The sequence below is a fragment of the Crocodylus porosus genome, unplaced genomic scaffold (assembly GCF_001723895.1).
Source record: "Crocodylus porosus isolate Cpor-Errol unplaced genomic scaffold, CroPor_comp1, whole genome shotgun sequence".
In the NCBI taxonomy this organism is placed as follows: Eukaryota; Metazoa; Chordata; order Crocodylia; family Crocodylidae; genus Crocodylus; species Crocodylus porosus.
In genome coordinates this window covers 126,429,974-126,444,659 of record NW_017728931.1, presented here as the reverse complement: position 1 = coordinate 126,444,659, position 14,686 = coordinate 126,429,974, and positions in this window count along the sequence as shown.

Below are 14,686 nucleotides of genomic sequence, written 5' to 3'. Positions count from 1 at the left end.
AGGTGGTTGGGCACAGTGAGGTGGGTGGCTCAATGCAGGAGCACCCCCTACTGGCCTGCCACAGTGGAAGCTCTATCCTTGGAAGTTTTTAAGACCCAGCTAGACAAAGCTTTGGCTGGGATGGTCAAGTTGGGGGTGGTTCTACTTTGTGCAGGGGGCTGGATTAGATGACCTCCTGAGGTCTCTTCCCACCCTCATTTTCTATGATTCTTTGATTCCCACCCCAGTCCCCAACCACATGTAGCTGCAGTGTGTGAAGTCTGACCGAGCCCCATGGTGTGCAGCTCCTGACCACAAAGCACAGGACTTCCCGCATCCCCACCTCCTTTCCCCCCAGTCGGACTCCCTGGCCCCTTATCTGCATTCCTGGGGTGGCCAGGCAAGAGGCTTCTCATCTCTGGCATCCTGTAGCTTGGGGCTGGGACAAGTCAGGCCAGGCTGGAGTGGGAGGGGAATTGCTTAGCAATCGGAACTGCACCTCCTGTATGGAGATGACAGCTTGCAGAGCTGCAGCCATGGGCCAGGGCTTACAGGGGGTTTACTGGAAGGGCCCTGCAGGCTGAATGGAGTTGCCTGGTGGTCTGAATGCAGCCCACAGGCCATATTTTGTCTACTCTTATGTTAGTAGGACACTCCTTGCCTACTCAAATGCCCTGCAGTTGGGCTTTTTCAATAGGTCTTATTGTTCCCTCAAAGGCCAGCCATGATAGCATTAGCTGAAAATCATTACCATCAAATGGAAGTGTAGATTTAGTCCTTTGTTCAATCATCTATTTCATGGTAGACAGAAGTTTTTCATCAGAAAGGCTATCACAAAGAACATTACTTTTTACCCCTATTGACAATCAAAGGAGGAACGTAAAGGGAACAAAAACCATTTGGCCAGAGTAACAAAGCTACATCCATTAAGCCAAATGAAGGTATGATTGTAGCACCAGTGAAACCTACTCATGCTAACTTTGGTCTCTTGATTAGCAGTAACAATTGCAATGAATATTGCAGGGCCTCATCTTCATCTTAGACTAGCAAAGAAGTCCATATTCCCAGACGACTGCTAAAGAGCACTCTGAAGTCTAGTCCAGATGTATGTAACCCAGGTACACCCAAGGGTATGCCCTATTCTCAATTGAATGGGATGGGTAGGCAGGAGGGGGTGCTGTGAGAGGGATGCCAGAATTTCAAGCAGATCCTTCTTTCCTCCATAGAGTTAGCGCAAGCCCAAAGTTCTTAACTATATACAATTTATTGTTATAATATACATGAACATAAAACTAAGTATCATTTACATATATTTACACAGTGAACATTAACCAATAACCAAGGTCAAACCCTAAATAACGCTATCTACAACATCACAATACACCATTTCAATTACAAAATATAAGGTGCAATTTTAATAACATTTATCGCTTAATATAGTCCCTGATAGTCCTGCTTCCAATGGGGTCCCTTGGAGGTGGGGGGATGTCCAGAAAGCACCAGAGGCCCCTCCCCTTAGGGTCTTGACTAGGGGGGCTGCTCACCCAGCCCCTTCTCTGGGTTAGCCCGCCCCAAATGTCTTTCCCCTGTGGGTCCCAAGGTCCCAATGACCCACGCTCCCTCAGATAGCAGTGGTCAGGGCGCAGCTCAATGGGGTCTCCTCTGCTGAAGCACCTCTCCAGGCCTCTCCCATGCTGCTGGGTTACTCCCTATCCTGTGCCCTGCTTTGGGCACCAAAGGCTCAGCTCCTTTTAGCTGCTGGCTCCTGGGCCTCATGCCACAGCGCTACCATTTCCTCATGCCCTGGCTCAGCACTGAGGGCTCTCTTAGCACAGGCCGGGCCATTCAGGATCTGGCCAGCCATTCCCAAGCCAGGTGGCTATCCCAAACAGCCTCTGCTGCTCCCTGCCTCCCAAGGCTCAGGCCCGTGCACTGCCCTGTGTACCGTGGGACCTTGTCGCTTGCCAGGAGATGGGGCCTGAGCCACCTCACTTCAGCCCCCAATGCCCTGCCAGGGTTGCAGGCTCAAGCCCCCACTTGCGGCTTCCAAAGCCTGGTCCTGTGCACCGAACCATGCACCGTGGTGGGCCCGAGCAGTCTCACACTGCTCCCAGGGCCGGGTCTCTGTGCACCGGGTCTCTGTACACCGTCAACAGCTCAAGTGGTCTCACACCACTCCTAAGGCTGTTCCTCCAGTGGCAGCTTCAGGAGCCTTAAACATATTGCCCCCTGAGGGACAGCGCCCCAGCTTTTCTTGGCTCCGCTCTTCTGGAGTCCGTCGCTGCATCTGCCCCTCGTGCTGGGCACGCAGCTCCTTTTATACGCTCCAGGGCTCTACCCCAAAGTCTTCCAGACCTGACAGTTTACAGTCTTCAATCAGATCTGGGGGAGCTCTTCTCCCCCTCCCCTCAGGAAAAAGAGGCATGACTTTATTTCCCTGCTGCCTCCAGACTGGTAGATGGGCTCCACCAATCAGAACAGGAGGATCTCAAGCCTGGGACTCAACCCAAGGTCTGAAAGGTTTACCTGCTATATGTACACCAAAGATGTGAATCTTTACACATGAGTTTTGGCAATGCTTCAGATCATTCCCAAGACAAATGTCATCTGTCAAAAGGGCTCACCCACTTAGGTAAAGTGTTTCCTACAACATAGACACATGGTTGCCTTCATACCTAGTGATATTGATACCAAAGGTTTCTCTGATACCAAAAGAAATCAAAGAGGGTTTGTTTACAACATAACATCTTGATGCCAACTTTTCAGAAGATTGTCTTTTGAAATTTCCTGGCTGAATCCTTGCATACTAACATATCACACCTGGGTATGCCAATAATGATATTACATATACATAAAGGGGACAAAGTTAACATTCTGTGGACAACTGTGTGCTAACATAACACTAATAAAACTCTTAAATCATGAAACACCATTCTCAACATTGCTTTTGGTGAGATATATTTGATCCAATTTTGGCGAGATATATTTGATCCAATTTAGTAAATTTCTATGAATGTTCCAACACGCTTTACAAGGAAAACATGTTATTCATGAATAACATCAACGATTGCATGTTCAGTTCAAGAATCACACAAGTGAAACACAACAGTTAGGAAGTGCCAGAACAAAAGCATTTAGCACAACCAATGCACAATAACCACTGAGTCCATGAACATTAGCATAGTATATTTCAAAACAAAGGGAAATATGAAAAGTTTGATTGGTACCAAAGCTGCTTTTGTCAGCAAATACTGGCTGGCATCAGACAGGGCAGGATAGCAAGGGTAGGGTCAGAACAAAATGGGTGTAATCATTCTCCTCCATCTCCATAGGTTTTGAACAAACTTCATAGTTAATTTCCCATATCCAGCCATTTCAGACTTAGCATTATGTTTAAGTGTTTAAACCTGGTGTGATAAATTAGAGAATCAAGCTGGAGATATGTAAAGAAAAGGTTTATACAAATTGAAATTCAAATTCATTAAAATGTAAATGTAATGTTTCCCAGTGGTGATTCCTTATTTATCTGTATGTGATTAGCTACACAGCTGTACACCATATAGTTGTTATATATAATAGAACAATCGGTCATTTCCAACAAATAAGACAAAACGTGTTAGAGTTAATTAGTAGAGCTGAGTAGGAAATAGATTTCCATTCTGTGAAAATTCTCACGCTTTCAAACATATTTCCTAAGGCAAAGTAGGATAAAAAGTCAAAACTGCAAAAGTTCATGAACACCAATCTGAAGAATAAAATCACAGCTCAAGTTAATCATAATATTAATTGAAATAATTACACAATGTTTTGTTTCATGCTTGACGATTTTCAATTTCTTACTGCAATCAGCTTAAGTTTGGGGGGGGGGGGGAATAATTTCAAACAAAAACACAAGAAGCATTTTGCTTTGACAACTTGGAAACTATTTCATTTTTTGAGCCAACCCCTCCCTGCCAGAGTAAGACTGCCTTTTCCTTCACTCTTGACAAACACACACTTTTTTTTTTTAAATAAAATCTGACCAGCTCTTTTTATTAGTTCCTTTTTTTCAGAAAATGTTTTCCAAACTCCCTGTGCCTTAGACTTATAACATTCCTCTTTGAAATATACTCCCTCCCTTCACGCCCTCTGTAAGTACAGCCTTTCTTTCATATCATGAAGGAAAGACATTTTCCTAGGAAATTCTTCAAATGTATTGCTCAAGTCACAAGTGCTGTTAAATTATTTGTGTAGGAAAAAATCTTGTTTCGTGTTTAAACATTAGTCATTATTATGTTTTTAGAGTAGAAATACACAGTTATTGCTTGGTACGGTACAATTGTAACATTAAACCTCCCATCCTGCAACTATGGGAAAATTGTTCCCAATTACCCACTGATCCTCAGAAGTAGTGTATTGAGCTGTTTCATAACATAACATATATTTTGAATTAGAATTTGAATTAGAAACAGGGAGTTCCAATTCATAGTCAGTGGCATTCTAACACCCATTGTTATAAGTTATAGCTGGAATTAAATTTCCAACTTAAATTGGAAATCATCTCCCCACTCCACACACTTTGGTAAGTTACATGAAAACAAATTCAGTTTTGAACCTCACACTGACTTGTTTCTCAAAAAGAAAACCAGAAGAGAAAACATCATCTTTGGACTTGTGACTTCAAAACTATAAGTGACAGACCCTTTCTGCCAGCTTCAGGGATGATGCTCAAGGGCAACCAGCACGGTTTCATTAGGGGCAGGTTATATCAGACCACCTGATTGCCTTCTGTGATCAGGTCACAAAGGCAATGGATGCAGGTGTTGCCATGGACGTAGTCTTTCTGGACTTCAGCAAGGCCTTTGACACCGTCTCCCACCCCATCCTCATTAAAAAACTAGGCGACTGTGACATTGATGCCTACACAGTCAGATAGATTGAAGATTGGCTGAAGGGTCATACTCAGGGGGTGGTGGTGGATGGGTCATATTTGACCTGGGGGGAAGTGGGCAGTGGAGTCCCCCAGGGCTCAGTGCTGGGGCCCGCGCTGTTCAATTTCTTTATCGGCGATTGGGACGATGGGCTGAAAAGCAACCTGTTTAAATTTGCTGATGATACCAACATTTGGGGTGAGGTGAGCATGCTAGTAGGGAGGAAAAGCCTGCAGCAAGACCTGGATAGGTTACAGGGGTGGGCTAGCAAAAACAGGATGCGCTTCAATACTGACAAGTGCAGGGTGCCGCACTTGAGCAGTAGTAACCAGCAGCACACTTATAAGATGGGAAACTCCCTTCTTGAGAGCATGGAGGCAGAAAGGGATCTTGAAGTCATTATTGACTCCAAGATGAACGTGGGCTGACAATGCAAGGTCACGGTTGGCAGGGTTAAGCGGACCTTGTCGTGCATCCACAGGTGCATCTCAAGCAGGGCCAAGGAGGTGATCCTCTCCCTCTGTGCAACACTGATCAGGCCACAGCTGGAGTACTGTGTCCAGTTCTGGGCACCCCACTTTAGGAGGGATGTGGACAACTTTGAAAGGGTCCAGAGGAGGCCACCCGCATGATCCGGGGACAACAGGGCAGACCCTACAGTGAGAGACTGCTGGACCTGAACCTGTTCAGCCTTCATAAGAGAAAGCTGAGGGGGGACCTGGTGACCGTCTATAAACTCACTAGGGAGGGACCAGAAGGGTTTGGGAGAGACCTTGTTTCTCCTAGTGCCCCCTGGCATAACAACAAATAATGGCCATAAGTTGTTGGAGAGTAGGCTTAGATTTGACATCCATAAGAACTACTTCACAGTCAAGGCAGCTAGGCTCTGGAACCAACTTCCAAGGGAAGTGGTGCTGGCTTCTATCCTGGGGGTCTTTAAGAAGAGGCTTGATGCCTACCTGGCTGGAGTCATCTGAGCCCAGTTTTTATCCTGCCCAGGCAGGGGGTCAGACTTGAAGATCTACAAGGTCCCTTCTGACCCGACTTCTATGATTCTTTCAAAAATAGATAACTTGGGTGCATTTACATGACACTTTACTGACCATTAGACTATTCTAATGCACAGTAAAGCATCACCCTCTACATATGTACAGCAATTCCTGTGCATTGTATAGTCTAATGAACCATTTTCTAGTACCTGTACCTAGTACCTGTAGATACAGGTACTAGAAAATGGTGCATTAACTAATGTACCATACATCAAGTGTACATACTTGACTGGGAGCAAATTGCTCCCAGTCAGCCTAGGCAGCAGGGGGCAACAGGGGGTGGGGAAAGTTGTCTCTGCTCTGCAGGATGCTGCCAGCCAGCCATATCGAGATTGGGACCTACCCCAATCTCCAGGCAGCAGGGAGAGCTGTCCCAGCTGTCGGGCAGCTGGCTGCCAGCCACTTGGATATTGGGACGGGGGTGCAGCTGCCCAGCAGCTGGCATAGCTCTCCTAGCCACACTGAGATCGGGACAGGTCCCAGTCTCCACATGGGTAGCAAGCAGCTGCCCACCCAGTTGAGACCACCTCCCTCCAACCTCCCCCAACTTGGAGCCAGCCTGATCTCCTGGCCCAGCCCGGGATGGAGCTGCCTGCTGAACCAGGACAGCTCCCCCTACCCTCTGGAGCTTGGAGCTAAGCCTCTATCCCTCCTGCCAGCCCAGGACTGGCACCCAGAGGAGCCTGGATCTCCTCATGGCTGCTGCAGGAGGCAGAGCAGGGCAGGAGCAGCCTTGGACTGTGCTGCTCCTGTCTGGTCAATTTGCTCCCAGTAACGGCTCATGTAGACATGCACTGGTGAGAACTTTAATGAACCTGAATTTTCTGCACAGAAAGTTTAGGCATATTAACTGCAGTTGTAAATGTGGCCTCAGAATCCTTGAGGATGACACTGAACTACAGCAGACACGGATCAAATTAAGTCACAGCTAGAACTGTAACAGTGGTAAACGGGACTTCCTGCTTATATTGGAGAAGGAAGTATCATCTTCAGGGTTAGGAGAATCATGGAAGAGACCTCAGGATGTCATCTAGTGTCCAGCCCCCTGCTCAAGACAAGGGAATCCCTGACTAAATCAGGAGAAAGTATCTCCTGAGATTCTTACTACAGACACAGGACTCAATGTGAGAAAGTGAGAGACACAGGGCTCAACATGAGACAAAAGTCACTAGGAAAATAATGTGGCAATATTCAACCATTATGAATCCTAATCTTTTTATGTTTCTGTTCCTAAATGAAGAACAGTTAGCTCCCTTTTGTTTAATGATAATGGAAACATAGGAATTGATTAGTAGTTGTATGTGCTTCTCCCTGGGACATAAGCAAAATGCTAGCAGGAAAACCAGAAAAGTCATGAGATGGCTGAGTAGACATCGCTATTTTGGCTCCAGGATGAAGCCATAGAAGCAGCTTCCTTTGGGTAAAGCCTCTTCCTGGCCAGTGCTAGGAACCCAAGGGAGACAGCCACTACCTCTTGTTTATTTCTGACATTCATGATTTTCTAAGCATATTTTATAAGTAGCCCTGTAGCCAAGGAACACTTCTCTCCAACATTAATTTTTCCTAACAGAAACCACCAGCATGGCCTCATATTGTTCATCCAATATGTATTTTTATAATATTAGAGAGGCATGTATTTTCTTTACATTTTACAAGGGTTCCTTCTTTCTAACCATTACTTCTATAGCAGCAGAATGATTCTACTCTACTTCTGATCTTTATCAGGTGCAACAAAAATTGGTTCAGAGAATTATCTGGGCTATAAAGTAACATTAAAAAAACACTTTTCTTTATTGTTTGTCAATAGTCTATAGCAGTGATTCTCAAACAGGGTGCCACAGGCCCCTGGGGTATCTTGAACTCCTTTTACAAAGGTGCCCCAGGGTGCCACACAATGTTAGCACTGTTAGGTGTACAAATATGATTCATAAGGTAAATCCCAAGATTTCAAATAGGTAGTATGACCATCCATCTCAGTCTGCTGGAACAGTTCCAGATTTCACAGGCTGTCCCAGCTGGCTGTGTAAATTGAAGCAAAAGTCCCAGATTCAGCTCCTTCAAGGCAGAGGCACTGCCTACACTGACTCACGCTGAGCAGCATTTGTGGGGGGGCGGGGGGTGCATGGGCTGGGCTGGGCACTGCTTCTCCTGCCTGGGAGTGGAGGGAGGCAGTCAGGCAGGGTGGGGCAAGCCGGGGCTGAAGCCAGAGCTGGGGCTGGATCTTCGCTACCCACATGGGGTGAGCTGGGATGGTTGCCCAGCATTGGCAGCTTCATGCTCTGCTACTGTGGTTGTTGCAGCTGCTACTGAGGCCTGAGGTGTGTGGTGGCCCTGGGCAGTTGCTGGCAGCAGTGAGGTGGGGACATTCGCAGTCAGGTCCAGACTTTGGGCACAGGAGATGGAGTCTGGCTGCAGGCCTCCACACTGTCATTCCCCTCCCGCCCCCCAACCTCTGATCAGGGCTCCTGGGACACAGGGGATTGGAGCAGGGGGGTGGTACGTGAGAGAGTGAGTACATGTGCACCTGGTCCCCCATCCCAGATTCCCTTAGCAATAATATGGTCACCTACAAACAGGAAACCCAAGTGTCAAAACATTCAGACCCATTCTAGTCGGAGTTCTTTGCAACAGAATCTCTCTCATTTTTGCACAATTAAAGAAGAGTTTCATAGTAGGTAGGGTAGAAAGGAACCTGAGCAGATTATCAAGTCTGACCCCCTGCCATGGGCAGGGAAGAATGCCGAGGTCAAACGACCCCGGCTAGGTGATTATGTAGCTTCCTTTTGAAGACCCCCAGGATAGGAGTGAGCATCACTTCCCTTGGAAGTTGGTTCCAGCTCCTAGCCACCCTGACAGTGAAGAAGAGCCTCCTGATGTCTAGCCTGAACCTACTGTCAATCAACTTGTGGCCATTATTCCTAATAAGGCCTGCCCTGTTGCCCCCTGATCATGTGAGTGGCCCCATCCTCTGGACCCTCAATGCTGTCCACATCCCTCCTGAAGTGCAGCACCCAGAACTGGACACAGTACTCCAACTGCAACCTGGCCAATATTGCATAGAGGGGGAGAATGACCTCCTTGGAGCTGCACATGATGCGTCTGTGGATGCATAACAAGGTGCAGTTAGCCTTACTGACCGTGTCTTCACGTTGGCAGCCTATGTTCATCTTGGAGTCAGAATGACTCAAAACTAAGCGCAGGCATCTCCTGAGGAGTGCCTTGAATCTATTAAAAGGTTCCTCAAGCTTGTCAAGCCCAAAATAGGTTGAGAATGGCTGGGCTGTAGTAAAGAAAATGGCATTACACTACAACATTTTGATTTCTGTAGTATGTTTCAAAGGGAGTCAAACACTTCCATATTTCCACCTGCTATACAAGCCAGCCAAATATTCCAGAAGCTCAAATGAGGGGGGAAAAAAAAAAAAAAAAGGAACATGGAAAATATCTTTTTTAAAATGATCATTGCTGGAAACAGTTTGCTGTTCCGGTACAGACATTGTATGTTTGCTATTTGGAAAAGACTTAACAGTGCCTTATTTAAAACTGTATGAACAACACAACTATGAGAGTTTCATTCCCATCTCCTTCCCTCAGTAATGACACTCTTTTAGTCAGTGTTTCCACATCAAAGTAGCCTAAAGTAAGTGGATTCACATGCAGACACTAGTACATGTAACAACATCTGGTTAGTTATTGCCTTTCTTTGATGTGTTTCAGGCGATAAGGGTCTGAATGGATGTTTCAAGCAAGCTAGCATGCTCACACTTCTGAAAATACCATAATGTTTAAATGGGATTGGCACAGGACAGGGTCCTTAAGGAGGGCTGTGATCTCCCAAGGCCCCTTACCGTGCCAAGCTGGCTCAAAGGGCACCCTCAATTCTCACCCACTACGTCTTTGATAGTATGAATAAGGAGGCTGCCTGTAAGTCCTCTTGGACACGGTCGAGATCGGTTCTCAGGACCCCATTGGTGTCCAGACCCCTGGTGGGTCCTGCTCCAAGGCAGATGTTACAATGGGTGTTTCGGGGGCACCCTAGCCTTATGGGCTATGTGTGGCTCCAACCACCCCTTTACCACGCCCCAAGCCTCACAGATGACACCAATGTTGTTCAGGCTGGGCCTTGTTACAATTTGGCCCCCTGGTCCTCCCTGGGCTCTCTGCGGCCCTGTCTCACTCCGCGCCTTCCCTGGCGCTGGGGTCGGGGGATCCCCAAATGCTGCACCCTCTCTGGCGCTGGGGGCCCCACGCTGCCACGGGTCCTTCCTCTAATAGCCTCACCCAAACCACCGGTCTTAAACAACAAACAAAACACAAGCCCCTGGGCTATAACATAAATTCAAGCTGCCCGGCTATACCATGCAAGCCACACCGCGGGGCTTCATCCCTCACCAGTATCAGAAGCACTACCTGCAGTCCGGCCTCTCCCCTTCGGTTGCTCTGGGAGCCAGGCCCTGCCCCTTCCGGTCAGCTGACCGCTGGCAGCTGTGGCCCACTAGGCACTCTCGTTGCCCTGGCAACCAGCAGCTGGGGCTCCCCACTCACTGCTAGGGCTCTTTCCCTAGCAGTTTCCGCTATTTAAAGGAGCACAGCACCTAAGTGCTCTGCCACAGGGATGAACAGCCAGAATTTATTTTAAACCTCAGGTAATACTTTTTTGTACAACAGAAAATCCAAGGAAGTTTTTCACCTATCTCAAGGTCTGGGCCCCCTGGCCCTGCTCTCACCCTTCCCAGGTGCCAGCTCCAGCCCTCCAAGCCGTAAGCCACCTTAGTTGCCCTGCTGGGCTCTGGCCCTTTCAGCCTCAGCCAGCCTGCCTGCGTCTTGTGCCCCTGCCCCGGCAGGGCTCAAACGCTTGGTGTGCTCTTCAGGCTCCTTCGTACCCCTTACAGCTACAGCCAGTCCTCCAGTATTAACTAAAACACAAAGGCAAGCAACTGCTTTCAAACAAAATCTCCCCCTCTCTAGGTAAAATAGACGTTTGCCTGGCCATCTTTCCCTTGAGCTCTTACCTCCCGACTCTCAGGATGCTTTAGTTCCCGCCACAGCATCTCCTGAATGCGCTTCTTCCTGGAAACCCTGCCGTGCGCCAAGCCTGACTACCTGCCTTCCTCCAGGTGCAGGGCTTATATGCGCTGCCCCCTTGGGTCAGGTAACTCCCTAGGGGCTTGGGGGTTTTTTTTATATCTAAGGGGCAGCCTGCCCCTCCCTGCTGCATCTTAGCTCTGCTGCTTGCAGCCTTTGTCCTATGGCTGCCTGGGAGTCTGGCCTATTCTTCCAGCTTACTGCTGTGCAGCTAACCCCATCTCAGTTGCCTGCCTACCTACACAGCCAGGCTAGTCTGCTGTGCATTCTCCTTCTCAGTAAGAGTAAAAGCCTTTGACTCCCTGTTAAATCATACAAAGCTGTCAGAATAGACCATAATGGCATAGCTGGTAAGAAAAAGGATACCTCGTTCAAGGAAAAAATTCAACTTTTCAGAGACTTTTTTTTTTTAAATAGAAATTTCAATCCTATTAGGCCTCATGAGAAGGGTCCGTCACATATCATATCCACATTTTCCTTTATGGATCTTGCTCCCTGCGTAGGTTACATCTTCCATGGTGCAGCCTGATTTCCCACTTGCTGAGCTGCCACAGTGCATCATGGGAATACCAGACCACATGGGCAATGTGATTGAGTGACTGCAGGGCTTGAATAAAGAGTTCTTGGCTCCTGTCCTTGCAGAAATACTTACTCAGCTGGGCCCTAAATTTTCATTTTCATTTGTGTTTATATAGCACAATTGACTAATAACAAGAACTTAGTGCTTTAGTTTAGGTAAAGCTGAAAAACACCATCCAGAGTAGCTAGTATTAAAGAGGGTTCAAAAAAAATGTAATGAACAAAGTTTATAAAATGAAAATGTTATTTTTATCACCATTTCCTGCCTGCTAATGTAATGCTACTTACCCTACCAAATCCTGTATGAACTCACTACTGTAGCTGATCAAAAGCAGTCACCAGTGGTTAGTACTCTCCATCATGCTGGGAGCATTTTGGTGGTGCTATTGCACTTTGTAGAAAGAGACTGATTTCCACCTAAATGAGAAAGCTTTACACTGGCATTTCTCATTCATGGTAGCAGACAGAGAGAAATCGATTGTGAGTGTGTACATTCAGGGCTGATCCCCAGCAGCTCTCTCTCTTCCCATCCTGTGGAAAAAACTGCCAACAATCTCAGCCTAGACAACTTTATTATCCCACACTAGTACCAATTATAGAAGGTGGGGGAGACGAATCAAGGCAGATGGCCCAGTCCTCCAAGGCCTTTAAAACCTGCATTTCTGCTGATGTCTGAGGGATTCAAGGTGTTCACAAAAAAGGATTCCTTAGGCCATGTATACATTTTCAAACAGGCATATATTAGCAAATTAACAGGACAAAGTAAATCCCAGACTACTTTGTAAGGACACATCAGACAATGCTTTCCCACTGTAGAAAGTTAATATAGCAGCTAATATATATTTTGAATGCATCTACTTCTTAGAGCAGACAAAGAAATAATTCCTTCTGCCTTCCCAGTTACATAGCTTTCTCTGCTTATCTTTGTATTTTTTCCTGTCCCTTCCTACTCTAAATTCACTTACTGCACAGTTCAGTGATGCTGCTGAGTGCCATACTTAAATAATACCACTGGCTTTTTAGGGCACACAACAATCAAGTTCCTCTAACAGCAGGAGTCTGTCATTTCCACAAGAACCTCAAGCCACAAATTAGCATAGGGGAGGACTATGCCAGCAAAGGGACACGGAAACACTGCTGAAAGCATGCCTGTGCCCGATCTGTGTGAGCTATGCCCTGGAATGGATGGAAGGTGCTTAGATGTGGGGGTCCATTGTTGTGCACTGCTGCCTGTGCACCAATACACTTATTCTCTTGGGCATGCTTACTAATGCATTTCAAGATCAGCTGCATCCTCTCCATCACTGGGTATAATGGGCTTCACTGCAGTGATTCCTTATGTAGTGGAGACATGCCTAAAGTAGGTATTCTGATGTGGGAGTCTGTTTTTGAAGAAGGCAAGTACAGTTCACTTCATTTGCCTCAAGTGCTGGTGAATTCTTTTCTCCATGTGTTTTTTTTTTTTTATGTATTGCTGATGGCTGGACAGACAAAGCATTAGAAAGTGGAATTTATCCAGTTACTCTTTACCTTCTCTCATGTATATGCTTAGAAACCCAAATACGGTGCATTATTTATATCAATGCCAGAAAGCCCAATCACCTGTTAAGCTGAGAATCTAAATAAACAAGACACATATTTCCTGAGTTTTGTAGAAGTGGAATTAGAAGGGGAAATTATAGAAGGGCACTGTGCAGCTGAGTGATTTTTCCAAAGCCATTCTTTAAGTCTATGGAAGGCCATACTGGATGTGTCTACACATGCATTTACTCCAGCCTAGATTTATTGTGCAGTAAGCTACTGCACAGTAAGGGCTTTTGGGTGGCTGCTAGCTGTTCCATCCATGGATTGGGACAGTGGGCTGGTACCTGCCCCTCCCCTGCAGCTCTTTCCAAGCCCCCTACCTCTAAGCAAGGAGCCAGGGCCAGGAGCTCCCTGCTGCCAGGGCAAGGGGATATTGTCCCTGCCCCAGAAGCAGGCAGTCCCTCACCCCAGAGCAGGGTATAAAGTTCTAGCTAGGCCAGGATACAGCTATCTTTTGGCTAGGTGCTCCCTGCCAGCCCCTGGGCTAGCACCCATGGAGAAGCTCAAGCTCCCATTGGCAGCAGCAGGGGCCCATTGCACAGCCCCACGAAGCCAAAGCAGTTTGCTTCTTTTAACAGCAAATCTGCTCCTGCTTCCCTGCATGTGTAGATGCCTGCCCAGGAGTGTTTACTTGTCAGTAGCTCCCAGTCAGGCATCTACATGAGTGCTACTGCATCGTTACAAATCAAAAGTAAATTTGCTACTTGCATTTACGGGTGCCCAATGCTATATAATTTTACATCCCGGCTATGAGAGCGTAATACCCATGTCAAATTCTGTGGATAGCTCAAAGGTATTACTGGGATTTCATGCTCTGTTTGAGTGAGGGAGGGAGTTTATCCCCTTGAGTTTTGCTTTGAGTTTCAAACAAGTCTAATAAATCCCAGAAGAACCTCACTTGAACTCAATTAGCTTCACATGGGTTATTGTAGAACAAGTCTGGTCCAGATTGGTTAAGCAGCTGATGACACAGGGCTCCCTTTCAGGCTGGTAGTGAGACTCCAGGCCAGGGGAGTTCTGCCTGTCTTCAGTTTTGTAGCGACAGCTTCACGCATCCCTGGCGTAATCCCCTCCAGTCTTCCTGTGGCCTTGCAGCTGCAGAACCTGGCATGTCACAGTGGATCAACGAGAGTAAGGGATTGAATCTGATCCAATTCCAGCACAGGTGGGACAGTAACTCGGTGTGACAAAGCCTACACCCATTTCTTAAAACCAACACATCATGGCTTTTCATTTTTAGGGACTATAATGGCCTGTCATGAAAGGCCATTGTAGGAGAAATGCCACAAAAAAGGTGGCTGTAAGAAGAGCATTTACAGGCTGTGTGCCTTGCCCACTGACTCTTTTGGCCAGCCCAGGCAGCTAATCAGGGGGCAGCCCTCTGGCATGAAGCGCTGACAGAAACTGGAGAAGAGCAGAGGCAGGCAAGCAGCAGCTTCTTGGCACAGTGCTGAAGTGCCTGTCTGGGATCTCTGCCAAAAGAGGACTGCTTGTGTGCTG